This window comes from Podarcis filfolensis, assembly GCF_964270895.1.
Source record: "Podarcis filfolensis genome assembly, chromosome: 9".
NCBI lineage: Eukaryota > Metazoa > Chordata > Lepidosauria > Squamata > Lacertidae > Podarcis > Podarcis filfolensis.
This window is the reverse complement of record NC_139610.1, coordinates 48294379-48307721: the sequence shown is the minus strand read 5'-3', so window position 1 is coordinate 48307721 and position 13343 is coordinate 48294379.

The following is a 13343-nucleotide window of genomic DNA, read 5'->3' as shown; positions in this document are numbered from 1 at the left end:
AGAAGTGTGATTGGCCCAAGATCACCCAGCAGCTGCATGTGGAGGAGCGGAGACGCGAACCCGGTTCCCCAGATAACGAGACTACTGCTCTTAACCACTACACCACACTGGCTCTCATTGTTCTTTTTACATAGCAGTGTTCCACAATGGTGGCTTTTTGATCAATATGCTACCATGTCGCACTAAATTTCCTTCACACCCGTGGCTGTCGTGTGACCCAACAAGAAAGAGCTCTGTACACGTCACCGCTCAACCCACCTTACCACACATGAGTCACTGCTTGTTATACCAAAATAGGGTTTAAATTACCTTGATAATTATTCTAGCTGGCACAGGAACCATCTGTGTCAAGTATGTCTTGTTTATACAGCAGAATAAGATTTGGAAAGATGTTCTGAATCCTTAAACCAAAAGCCTTGCCAAATGCTGAGCCTAGTCTGTTTATCGCAGACTTTCAAAACATTTGCAGCAAGAAAAGAAAGTAATCGCTGTCGGGAAGCAGTGCTTATTTAAAAGACACCATTAAAAACTGTTCAGTGAAAGGTGAAAGGAAATTAATTATAGCAGTGGCTTATCTCACAGTGACTGCAAGCCTGGAGAATTTTCTCTAGGAGTGACATTTTAAATCCAGGACATTTGATAAAACAAGAGAATCCTATGCCCTTCCTCTGTTCCCTCTCCTACAGATAGTTCTTCTTTCCCCTAAGGATTATGGGATGACTTGTGTGAACTGTTAAAGGAGTTAATTAAAGACAGTTGGATGAACTGCAGTTTTTGTTTAAAAAAACTTTTTGTAAAAACAACACACACACAACCCCCAACCCCAACCCATTAAAAGTAATTTAGCACAGGAAACCAATTCCTGCCGCTGGGATTCCATCTTAATCATTAACATGGCACCCTTATAAAAGCTACAGGATAACAAGAGTCTTCAGAGACATATACCATAGTTAAAATCCTGCAGATGGTTGAAGGGCAGAAAATCCAAAGCAATCCCAACCCCTGAGCAAGAATTAACCTTACCCTCACCTGTGTGAGCTTTAATTTTTTTTTTGCACATTCCTGATAGCTAGTACAGGTAACACATTGCAGAAAAGCCTTAAAGGATAATTATACAATTATACATTCATAAGTAGCATCATCAAACAGGTTTCTACTTCACTCTTTCACTGGCTCCCCTGGCTCTCCCATTTGTAAAAAAAGGACAATTTCTAAAAGCTGAATGTTTTGCTTATTAACTTCCCATAATCACTTCCTTGGCAGCAAAAAAAACCTAATTTCTACAGGACGTTCATTTCCTGAATCCATCTCTCCCGCTCTCTAGAAAACCACTTGTCACAAATTGGGGGGTTAATCATTGTGCACATCATGTATATATGCCATGTGTCCATTCTCCAATGATTATAATGACTAATGATGAGATTCAGTACAGTTTTCATTTTGCAAACAGAAAATCAACATTGAATTCAAACTTAGGAAACCCCCCCAATCCAAACCCCAACACTGATCCCATGAGTCTTTCAGATCGTTTTATACATGAAGCAGCACCTCTGAAGTTTATTGCTTGGAGAGTCATTAGAGGCACTTGTTTTATTTGCTCTGTCTCTGTATTAACAGCTGATGTCTGCATCTGAAATCACAGCCAGGATGCTAAAATAGAAAGAGCAGAGTAAGATGCAATGTATCTGGAGCACCGGGGCTGCTGCAAAGGCAGGATGGCATGAGCAGAAGAGGTGTGTTGCTTGGTCTCATTGCTTCCCCTCTCTACCTCCAAAAGCATTCAACGGCCATGGGGGTTGAAGAGTCAAGATCTTTTCAAGATTTTGAGTGCCAAAAATCCACAGACCTTCAGCATAGTAACTGAGCATGGGAATACTGTATCAAACTGATATATTAAAACACACAGAACCCTCTTTATGTGCGCAACCACAGTGGCAAGGATTTTAATAGCAAAAAAGTTGGAAAGGTGATGTAATCCCCACAAAAACTGATTGGCAAGCAAAGATGATAGACTATTCAGAACTTGCAAGGGTAACTGGGAGAATAAGAGGAAATACTAACCAGAAATTTAGTAAAGATTGGACAACGTTCAAAGAATATCTTAAAAAGTACTGTACTAACAAATCTCCTGACAGATTTGGATTGAATATTGAAGTTTAAGGAAATTATAAAGAATCTGCCTCCCCGTAATTAACTGAAAAGAATAATAAAAATGAAGTGCATTTAGACTAGTAAGGTACAAAAAGCACAATGAGGTGAAATGGAAGTTAAAGAGTATGTAATGTCAAATGAGGTGTTGTTAGTCAGTGTTTATGGTCTGTTTATGTTGTTTTTTGTTTTGTTTACATTCTATGTAAATTGCTTTGTAATAAAGAATCTTTTTTTAAAAAACAACAACAACTGAGCACCCGAAACCTCCCTGAGCATGCAATGGCACATGTGAGAAGGGGAAACAGGGAGACTTGCTCTTAATTCCAGAGCTCTCGGTTGAGAAATATGTTTGAGAATGCTATAAAGGTTTCCATCTAAGCAGTACTGGGGTGGGGGGAGACATTGTTTATCTTGTGCCCTCTTATCTCTGCAGACACTCATATAATTCTATTGCTATCACCAAGACTCTTTATCAAGAAAAAGATGAAGGCAACAGACGACAGAAACTGGTTAGTAGGGTCTGTTTTCAGAAAAGCTTCTGGTTGGCTGCAGGCTACATTAAGCTGTTGAGTTTTTCTCCCCTTATGGCACCCTTCAGCCCATGTGGAGACAGTAGAGAGAAATGTGGTAGCATCTCATTTTTACATTTAGATGCAAAAGACATCCCCTCCACTGAACATGGCCCAAAGAACACACAGCTGCAGTGCGGGAAACACAGATCCGGAGCAGGAAATGTAGAAAAACCTAACTTTAATCTCTATACTAGATCATAACTGTAATTCAGGGTCACAAGGCTGAAATATAGTCGACATAATCTGCTAAAACTTCAGGGGCAATGCAGAGCGTTCCACTAAGTGTTTTGCAAACTGCCTGCCTATGTATCCAAACCTGTGCATAGGGAGGGGAGATAAGGAAATAGAAGGAAACCACACATGGGTGCTGTGCTTGAGGTTGAGGTAGAACTGGACTGATCCCTTAGAATTTAAGGGTCTATTCCACGTGGTTGCAATCCAATGTCTCCTGCTTTGATGACTCAACAGTATTTCACCCAGCTGATTTGATGAATCACAGCAAGGAAATGGGACTGAAACAAATATTCAAATTTCACCAGCAATCTCACCACTCAAATTGCGAACGTGACACTTTGAATTTCAAACTTAAATTTACATTCTGAATGTGAAATGCCTCCAAATAACAGAGTTCTGTGCATGCTAGTTATCAAATACAGTGGTACCTCAGGTTAAGAACTTAATTCATTCTCGAGGTCCGTTCTTAACCTGAAACTGTTCTTAACCTGAGATACCACTTTAGCTAATGGGGCCTCCCACTGCCACCGCGCCGCCGGAGCACAATTTCTGTTTTCATCCTGAAGCAAAGTTCTTAACCCAAGGTACTATGTCTGGGTTAGCGGAGTCTGTAACCTGAAGCGTATGTACCCTGAAGCATCTGTAACCCGGGGTACCACAGTACAGTGAAACACTGGATACTATTACATTCCATCAACCATGTTAATGCTTGTTAGGTAAACTAGCAGTGGCGTGTGATGGGGATGTAAGAGTAGGAGCAGTGGCATCCTCCTGGAAGTGATCAGAATTATCAGGATGAGGTCAGGCAATGATAGCAAGGTCAGAGTAGCTTTGGGATGGCAGTGGTGACCAACCTAGAACTCCTCAGACAGACCTCACCAACCTGCCACTGCTTCACACTGCCCCATCTCTTTCCTGACGAACACACCCAAATAAAACTTCAACCAGCAAAGATGATTGAAGGTTTGCCTAACAAGTAAACTAAACTACAACTCTCGTTTGGTGCTGAACCAAAGTAGCCGAACAAAGTGCATGAAAAGCTTTCCTTTTCTGAGAACTCCCCCCCCTTCCACACACAGACTGTAACAGCCGCTTACTATTCTAAGCAGCAATCAATAGTATTACCCGGGGTTTGTTTTCAAGAAAAATAATCTCTGCCTTTACTACAAACATGACTTTGAGCAGATCTCTCAGGATTAAACTGGCATTTTGAAAGGTGTGCATGCATTGGTTTGGCTCCTCCAAAACAACATAATCACAGGGGGAATGTTGCCAAAAGTTGATAACTAGCTATCCTCCAAAGAACACAGAGAGAACCATAGTACACACCTGTCTTCAGAGATACAGTAAAAAAGAGCTAGTTCAAAGTCACTCTTTCTCAGTGCTTGCTGTGTTATTTGATCATGTGACTAAGTATTTTTGCCCAAGGCCAAGTACATGATTGAACCCTGCTGGATCATAGCAAAAGCCCAGCTAGTCTAGCATCCTGTTTTCACCCTGGCCGATGACATGCCTATGAAAATCTCCCAAGCACAAGAACACTCATCTCACACCTGGACCCAGTAATTACCGTAGTTCATTTTTCATTTGTCACTAAGGCCTAGAACTTCATCTCTTGCAACCACTGTTTCCTCCAATTCTTCAGACTCTCTTCCTGAGAAACCTAATTCAGGTGCAGGGATCTGTCTTACCCAGCAGAAAAATAGATGCAAAGAATGAACACGAATGTATGAAGTTACTTTACCCTGAGTCAGAACATGGGAACATTAACTCTTACTGGCAACAACTCCCCAAACCTACAAGCGGGGTTCTTTCCCATCACCTGCTACTTGTGATTTTTAACTGGAAATGCTAAGGGTTCAATCCAAGACATACTACATGAAAAACACGTGCAGCTATGCTAATGAGCTGTTGCTTTTCTGTGATTCTTCATGAGGTTGTTGTGAGGATGAAATGGGGGGGGGCGGGGACAGCAACAGCCATGTATGCCACCTTCAACTCCTTGAAGGAAAGGTGGGCTATGAATGCAATAAATAAAGGTAAAGGTAGAAGTATGTTCTATTCCAGGCTTTGTCAGCTTGGTGCTCTTCAGATGTACCCAACCAGGTATTGGGGAACCTGTGGCCCTCCTGATGATGTTGGACTTCAACTCTTATCAGCCTAAGCTAGCATGGCCAAGGGCCAGAAACTATGAGAGTTGTAGGACATCAGTATCTGGAAAGGCCACAGGTTCCCTGCCCTTGTTCTAGACCAGGGGCACCCAACCTGTGGCCCATGGGCCAGAAGCGGCCCACAGAGGCCGTTTAACCAGCCCACGAGCTGCCCCCAAACCAAGCCACCCCTTGGCGAGTCCCCATGCGCTGCGCTAAACCAGCGCAGCACGGCGCAGGGACTATCTTCCGTGGTTCCGGAAATTGCTTCTGCACAGGCACGATTTTCAGCGACTGGCATGCACAGAAGCGATTTCCGGCGCTGCAGACATACACAGATGCGATTTCCGGTATCGCACTGCACCGGTCTGGCCCAGGGAGGATCTCTGTGGGAGTGATCCAGCCCATGCCGGGTAAACCTTGCTGACCCCTGTTCTAGACTATTCCAATTACAGCACAGGTGCAACATGATAGACTAGGCAGGGTGATGGTAATCAGAGCTTTCTTTTTCTGCTATTTCATGGATCAAATTCCCCCATCCCATTAGATTTTTTGTTGTTGGGGGGGCAGGAATATGAAAGAAAAAAGAAAGACCTGTTGCACTGGTTTGTTTCCCTCATGGAGCTAACGGCAACTTTGTCAGGGAAACTCCATGACTATTATCAGGAAAATGGTGTGGGGGAAAAGTTCAGTGCTTCCGTTGTAACATGTAGTTTGGCCCTATCATCCTGTAGTTCAAAATCATGGCCTCTTATCCAGTCTTGCCCTTATGATACCTTTCGTAAACCTTCAATGCACCCTACTTTACAGGGCTACCCTATTCAGGAAATAAGGCCCACTGACTTCCTCATAGGAAAGTGAGTATATGATTGCAGCCTAAATCTTTTCCATTTCTGACTTGGTGGATGATTTCTTATATGAAAGAACTAAATTGTGTCACAAGAACATCAAGGGGCTCACATCATCTGGCAAGTTCTGTGCCCCATAATCATTTCCAAAGCTCAGGCAGCTTGGAATAAAATGGAAACATTAAAAGCGATCAAAGGAGATTATGTGGACTAGAGAGAGCTTTCGTGGCAAAATGGGAGCTCAGAAAATGAAGAATATCATAAATATTGCAGACAATCCCCCCCCCCCATCCTGTGTGTATGGTGGAAAGAACTCCCTTGTTCCATTTGCATCTGCACACCAGTTTCCATTTAGAATTGTACCTAGAAGTCAATTTCCCACACTGTGAAGGCTGGTGTTGCATATCAGGTAATTGAAAATAAACATGAAGTGAATGAAGCAGAACTTACATTTACCCCAATTTGTCCCTCCACACTATCATTGCTTGGCTCCGTTGAAAGGGAATGATAGCTATGGAACATGCAAGCAGCAAATAACAGCTAAGGAATGTTTAGAAACAGTATATGAAACAAAGCAGAAAACACCCTGATGCAGCTACAGCTAGGGGGGGCCACTTGTGCAGCACCAAAAAGGAAGAGAGGCATCACCCCGAAAGGGACAAAAAGGGCACATATCTGTAGAAGATCCTATATGATGAATATACAGATCCTATATGATGAGTATGGGATGCGGGTGGCGCTGTGGGTTAAACCACAGAGCCTAGGACTTGCCAATCAGAAGGTTGGTGGTTTGAATCCCCGCTACGGGGTAAGCTCCCGTTGCTCGGTCCCTGCTCCTGCCAACCTAGCAGTTCAAAAGCACGTCAAAGTGCAAGTAGATAAATAGGTACTGCTCTGGCGGGAAGGTAAACGGCGTTTCCATGCGCTGCACTGGTTCGCCAGAAGCGGCTTAGTCATGCTGGCCACATGACCCGGAAGCTGTACGCCGGCTCCCTCGGCCACTAAAGCGAGATGAGCACCACAACCCCAGAGTCGGCCACGACTGAACCTAATGGTCAGGGGTCCCTTTATGGTGAGTATAGCTATATATAGTATAGCTATATGGTGAGTATAGCTGCAGATTTAAGGGGAAGGAATGGGCACCATTGAAATATAAATTATACAGTATTGTTTTATTGGTTATTGTTAAGTTTTAATATTGTGGGCACCACTTTGGTATTCGTTTTTGTACATGAAAAGCAGTACATAAATATTTTAATGAAATAGTGGTAATTAATCAATTAATTTGTATTGCCATCATAAGGAAGGCTAATCAGTCTCCTCTCCAGATGTGAGCTTTGGATGAGTAGCATCAAGACTCCTGCTCTCTCTTTTAAGGATTATTTAAGCCAGACTTGGAGCAGACAGCTCTTCAAATTGAGGATGAAAAATAGGGCAGTGCATGCTGCCTCTGATCCGATTTGGTGGCCTTGTATCATGATGCAATTGTGGGGTGGGGGGAGACATGCATCTTTTTCTTCGCCCTCCTGGCTGCATGTTTAAAGCAGGAAAGGGGGAATGAGGGGGCACACACAGGCACATCTTCTCCCCTCTCTCCCTGTCACCAAACTGCCCTTGGGGTAGGTAACCCTGTTTTGACTCAGGAATGGCTCAACCCAATCTGGCCGAATCCTGGGTCAATGCGAATTCACCAGATTCAGATTTGGCTGGATCTGCTGCACAGCCCTTGTAGAACCCATTGACCATCCTACTCACAGATGGAATATTATGCATACTTCAGGTTATTTATGGGGAAAGGCCCAATATATGCTTCAACCTTCAACAGCCATTAGCTGCCTGAACCCTTCCCATTATCTTCCCATAATTAAGCTTCCTTGTTGCAATGATGCAAGCATTGATTGCTAGTGGTACTCAGATTGTATGGTTAGTTTTCATGCCAGCACTGCACTGGCACTGAAGTCACTGTGATGAAATGTAAAACACACCATCTGGGTGGCCCACACCACAGAGGGTGATTGGTTAGGGTGAATGGAACACTGCCCCACTAACCTCAGTCAGCTGATCTGCCTGCCTTCTTACATGCTACCAGTTCAGTGGATGGCACTTACTGACAGCTGCTTCCTCTTTAGTCTCAGTGTTGCCTTTGTCAAACTCAGCAGGGAGCAGCAGACCAAGTGGGTTCTGCCTGTCATTGTCTCTGGCTCCACTTCCTGTTGGCCATCCTTCCTTCTACCCTGTCAGTTTCTGCTGGGCCCTTGCCGTTGGTATTTCTAAGCGCATGATGAATGTCACTGTCTGGTTCATGGGTGATCGAAGTCCCAGCAAGGGACGTCAGGACCAGGGACAAGATGGCAGGGTGGGAGCAGGAATGGGAGTCCAGAAGCCGGGAGTCAGGAAGCCAAGAGTCCGAGGGTCAGGAAGCAAGGAGTCACAAAGTCAAGGTCCAAGGAGCAAGGCAGGGAACGTGTTGCTGTGGCAAAGAGCTGAAGGAAAATGCTGACCTTATATCCCTTCCCAGCTCTTGCCACCAGGTGCTGTGAGTTACCAATTCACCTCACCTGTGAGGCCCCGCCTTGCCTCTTCAGAACAAACTTAGGAAGGCCCCATTCCTGGTCACAGGGCCTGGCTCCTGCATGCACACATGATAATGAAAATGAGGAGCCTAAACACAGTAAAGTGCGGTATCCCCCACTAGCCCCATGCAGCAAAGGTAGTAAATTACGCCAAGAAGGAAATAGTATTTGGGTGTGGGGATGAACCACAATAATGTGTATTGTAACTCTTTGCAGCAACGCCTTCCATCTCTACTTGATGAGTAGTGTATAGAATTATTTTTCCTTTAGTTGGGGAATATCTTTGCTGCGAGTGAATAAGGTAGAAAGCCAGTGCGGTATAGTTGTTAGAGCTTTAGACTAGGGCCTAGAGATAGCCTCAGCCATCTATAAAACTCACTAGGTGACCTTGGGACAGTCACTGTCTGATCTACCTCATAGGGTTGGTGTGGGAATTAAACAAGAAGGGGGAGAACCATGTATGCCACCTCTCCTTGGAGGAAAAGTTGGGCTATCAATGCAGTTTCATGGAAATATTATTTGGTGCTACCATTACAACTAAAACAATCCTGTTCTCTTAGGAACCTAATAAACTGCACTTCTAAAGAAGTTCAGGTGGACAAGTGAGGAGGAGAAGAAGAAAGCAGTGTAAGTGCAGTGCAAAGGTTAAAAAAAATCCAATTACTGCAGGAATAAAGAGGCAGTAGAGAAGAAGCAATGTGATCCAGTCATTAAAGATCTAAAAGGCTGCATAGTAAAAAAGAAAGAAAGAAAGAAAAGTAAATTGGATTTGGATGCACTTTTTATTGATTTTGTTTTGCTAAAGTCATCCTGCAGAGCTTGGCTTCAGTTGGGGAAGAAAAGCAGAAAACAAAACATTTTTACTGGTTTTACTTGGGCAAGTACTTACCTGGAAGAGTGTTATGCTCTGAAAGCAGCCTGACCAGCCATGTGAGGGAATTATTTACCTTTAGATGCTGTTGCAGCTGAAGTACACAAAGAAAAAGAAAGGTCAAGCCTATGTGGTAATAAAGTGTGAAATACTAGCAAATTGCAGAACATATTGCAAGATATTAAAATCCATTGACAAACTTGGATCTCGCATACATCTGAGACATATGCATCCGTTACCTGCCTTTTACCTATACTTACAAAAGAATTTTACATATGGAATTCAAGAGTTTGTCACTCCTTTTTACGGCACTACAATGATATGTTCCACATGTTTATTTATCGATACAATTCGTATCCTCCTCATCTTTCAAATATTGGTGAACACTGACCTGCATTATCCCATTTTAGCTTCATTAAGACAGTTAAGGCTGAGAGTGTGTGACTGACAGAATATCACCCAACAGGCTTCATAGCTGAGTTGAGATTTGAGCTCTGATTTCCCCAGCCAGGTCCATCACATGAGTCATTCCATCACACTGACTCTTGGTGTCCAAGTTTTAGTCTCAATCTGTGGTTTCTACTTTTCATTTGTATATCAGAACTATGATTTAACCACACACAGCCTCATTAGCCCCACTGAAATCAGGTACTATTACTACTGCTATTAAGAATGATGTATTCCAAGTATAGATCACCCTTTATTTAAAATCACAGAACAGTTTACAGGCATATGTCAATATTTGAGTCATTTCCCACTTGGACTTATGGGATATGGTTCTTCAATGGATAAATTTATATCCATTTTAAAACACAAGACTCCAAAAATACCTTTTCCCATGCAGGTCATAACGGCTGTGAACTATCTCCAGTATCAGAAGTTGTATGGCTCTGAATACCAGTTACTGAGAAGCATGAGTGGAGTGACTGCTCATATATATTCTCTTAAATTGTCAGCAAAATTGGAAGATGTGAGTGAGGAGACATCTGTTGGTAGAAACATTAAGAGGTCCTATTTCCCTCAATGGTAGCTCCAAAGAGTTCTTGAGATTAGTTATATTGGTATAAATCATAAAGTCCCACCACACATTGTGAAGAAGTTCTGGATCTTCTAAACCTCTGGAAACTTTTGTGGGCAGTCCTTCTTGAAATTTGAAACAAAAAAAGAACAAGTTAAAGAATGAATAAATGGGCAAAAAACCCACCCCCACCCCAATTGGTTATAATATGCGGATGGAACAGTGGGAACATTTATAAGAAAGGGGTTGAAATACACATTGTACTGTGATTTAAAATAAATTTTTTACAAAATGATTTATCTTTGATACCTAACTCCTGAGAAGATATTTAGAATGTACAAAAATGTTCCAAATGCTTTGTTGAAAGTGTCAGGAGCATGAAGGAACATTTTATCATGCCTGGTGGATGTGTAAAAAAGCTAAAAGATTGGATACAAATACATCCTCAGATACAGAGGATTTTGAAAGTTAATGTTCAACTGAAACCAGAACTGTTCCTGCTGAGACTTATGGATATACAGTTTAAAAGATTACGGGACTTTTTCAATATATGATTACAGCACAAAGATGAAAAGATTCATCATTACCTACCATGGATGGTTGTTAAAATTATTCGACTTAGCTGAGATGGTGAAGTTGATGTGTTTAATCAGAGAAAAATCATTGTCAACTTTTACTAAAGATTGGAGGCTGCTTTTGTGTGAAAAAGAAAATGAACATAATATTTGGGTTTGAGGACTGAAGATAATATTGGTTTATAGAAAGTGGATTTGTGGGTGTTATCCTGGAGTGGATGTGTTGAATAAATTTTTACATATGGCTGACAGATGAAGAATGGGAAGTTCTCCTTCTTTTGTCTTCATCTGCTCCCCTCTTTCTGCTCTGTGTTATTATTTAGTTTTTTGGCCTTGATAAAAAAGATATCTGATAATCATCATCATCATCATCATCATCATCATCATCATCATCATCTATCATTTTTTAACCCGCCCATCTGGCTGGCTTCCAACAAGGATTAAAAATACATCAAAATATCACACATTAAAAACTTCCCTGAACAGGGCTGCCTTCATTTGTCTTCTAAATGTCAGGTAGTTGTTTATCTCTTTGACATCTGATGGGAGGGTGTTCCAGAGCGCGCGCCACTACTGAGACGGCCCTCTGCCTGGTTCCCTGTAACTTTGCTTCTCGCAGTGAGGGAACCGCTAGAAGGCCCTTGGCATTGGACCTCAGTGTCCCGGCAGAACGATGGGGAATCTTTGCATTCCCCCCAAACTTTAGTAACATTGACTTTGAACATTTCCCAACTACAGTTCTGCTGTAATATGTCTTCCAGAGGAATTCATAACTATGCAAGGCAGGTTAATGCAACCATTTCTCCACCACTTTTCACCTTTTGCTATCACATTATGTATTTGTCATCTACAGCAATTTCCATTTTTAATGAGTACCACTTCTGGAAAGGGCAGATAGCGAACTGAATTTTAAAATATTGTGACTATGACAAGGAGTGAACCTTCCAGGCTACCTGGATTAGCCTGGATTTCTTGGTGGTGGTAGTTTTCAATAACCCTCACAACAGATCACTGGATTAGCTATTTAATTTTCTTCTCTCCATATATAAGCAAAACATTTTAAGGGCACACACCATTTCCCAGCAAATTGTTCTGTTCTGCCAAGTCTCTGCAAGATTGAGTATGCATTTAGATGAATAATTTACAAGTCACCTCAATCAATATAAAAAAATTAAGTGCAGAGTACTCAAGTCCCCACAAGCAAAACTACCTCATCAAGGAAAATTATTAGCACACCTCTAGAGTCTACCATATATATATTGATTATTTAATTATGTAAATAAGGCACGGCACACAAGTGAAGTTTAAAAATTAATCAGAGCTGGAAGGAAATCCAAGCCAATCTAATTTGGCTCCTTGTCCCAGAACATCACACATCACACATCACCAATGTGCATTTCATAGAATGACATAACCCTTCACAGGTAAGTGCAAATATGGTAGCTCACCGAGCTGCACATTTAAATGTGTCATGGTACAACAAAAATCATGTAGCTAGGGCTAGCTAGTTACTCAAAAGGATTTGTGTAGCACCTTGGACAACAGGCTAGTTACGTTACCCTCTGCCATTTAGGATATACAGTCGTACCTTAGTTTTCGAACAGCTTAGTTTTGAAACGTTTTGGCTCCCGAATGCTGCAAACCCATAAGTGACTGTTTCGATTGGTGAACTATTTTTGGAAGCTGAACATCCGACGGGGTTTCCAATTGGCTGCAGGAGCTTCCTGCAGCCAATCAGAAGCTGAGCTTTGGTTTCCAAACATTTGGAAGTTGAATGGACTTCTGGAATGGATTCCGTTCGACCTCCAAGATATGACTGTAGATGTCTGACTGTGCTTTCTTGTGATTCAAAATCAGAAACTACTGATACTCAAAACATCTGTATGAACAACTGTGGGTTGTTTGGCATATTTGCTTAAACATTCCATTTGAAATGAGCTCCATTTTCAAACCCATCAACACTTTCCTCCTTAGATGCCATTTGCCTTTGCTTAGATTGGGCTCCTACCAATAACTCATTTTCAGGTTTTTGTTTTTTGTTTTGTTAACTCTGGGCAGGGGGAACTGAGGATGAAAGCCATATTTGGTATAAAAACCCCCAGATTTTGTATCATGCATCTGACACATATTAATTCAATACAATTTTACTTCAGTTTTGGAGCACACTTGTAAACATATTGGGACTTGTGTTTGGTAAATGTGCTGAAATCTCTGCCTTAAGGCAAGTTCTCTATGAATCCAGCACAGAGTTAGTTCAGTAATTTTTAATAATCACTTTTGGTCTTATAACTCATTTTGGATACTGACAGGCCCTTGGGTCGTTAGAGGAATCTCCATAACACAACAATCAT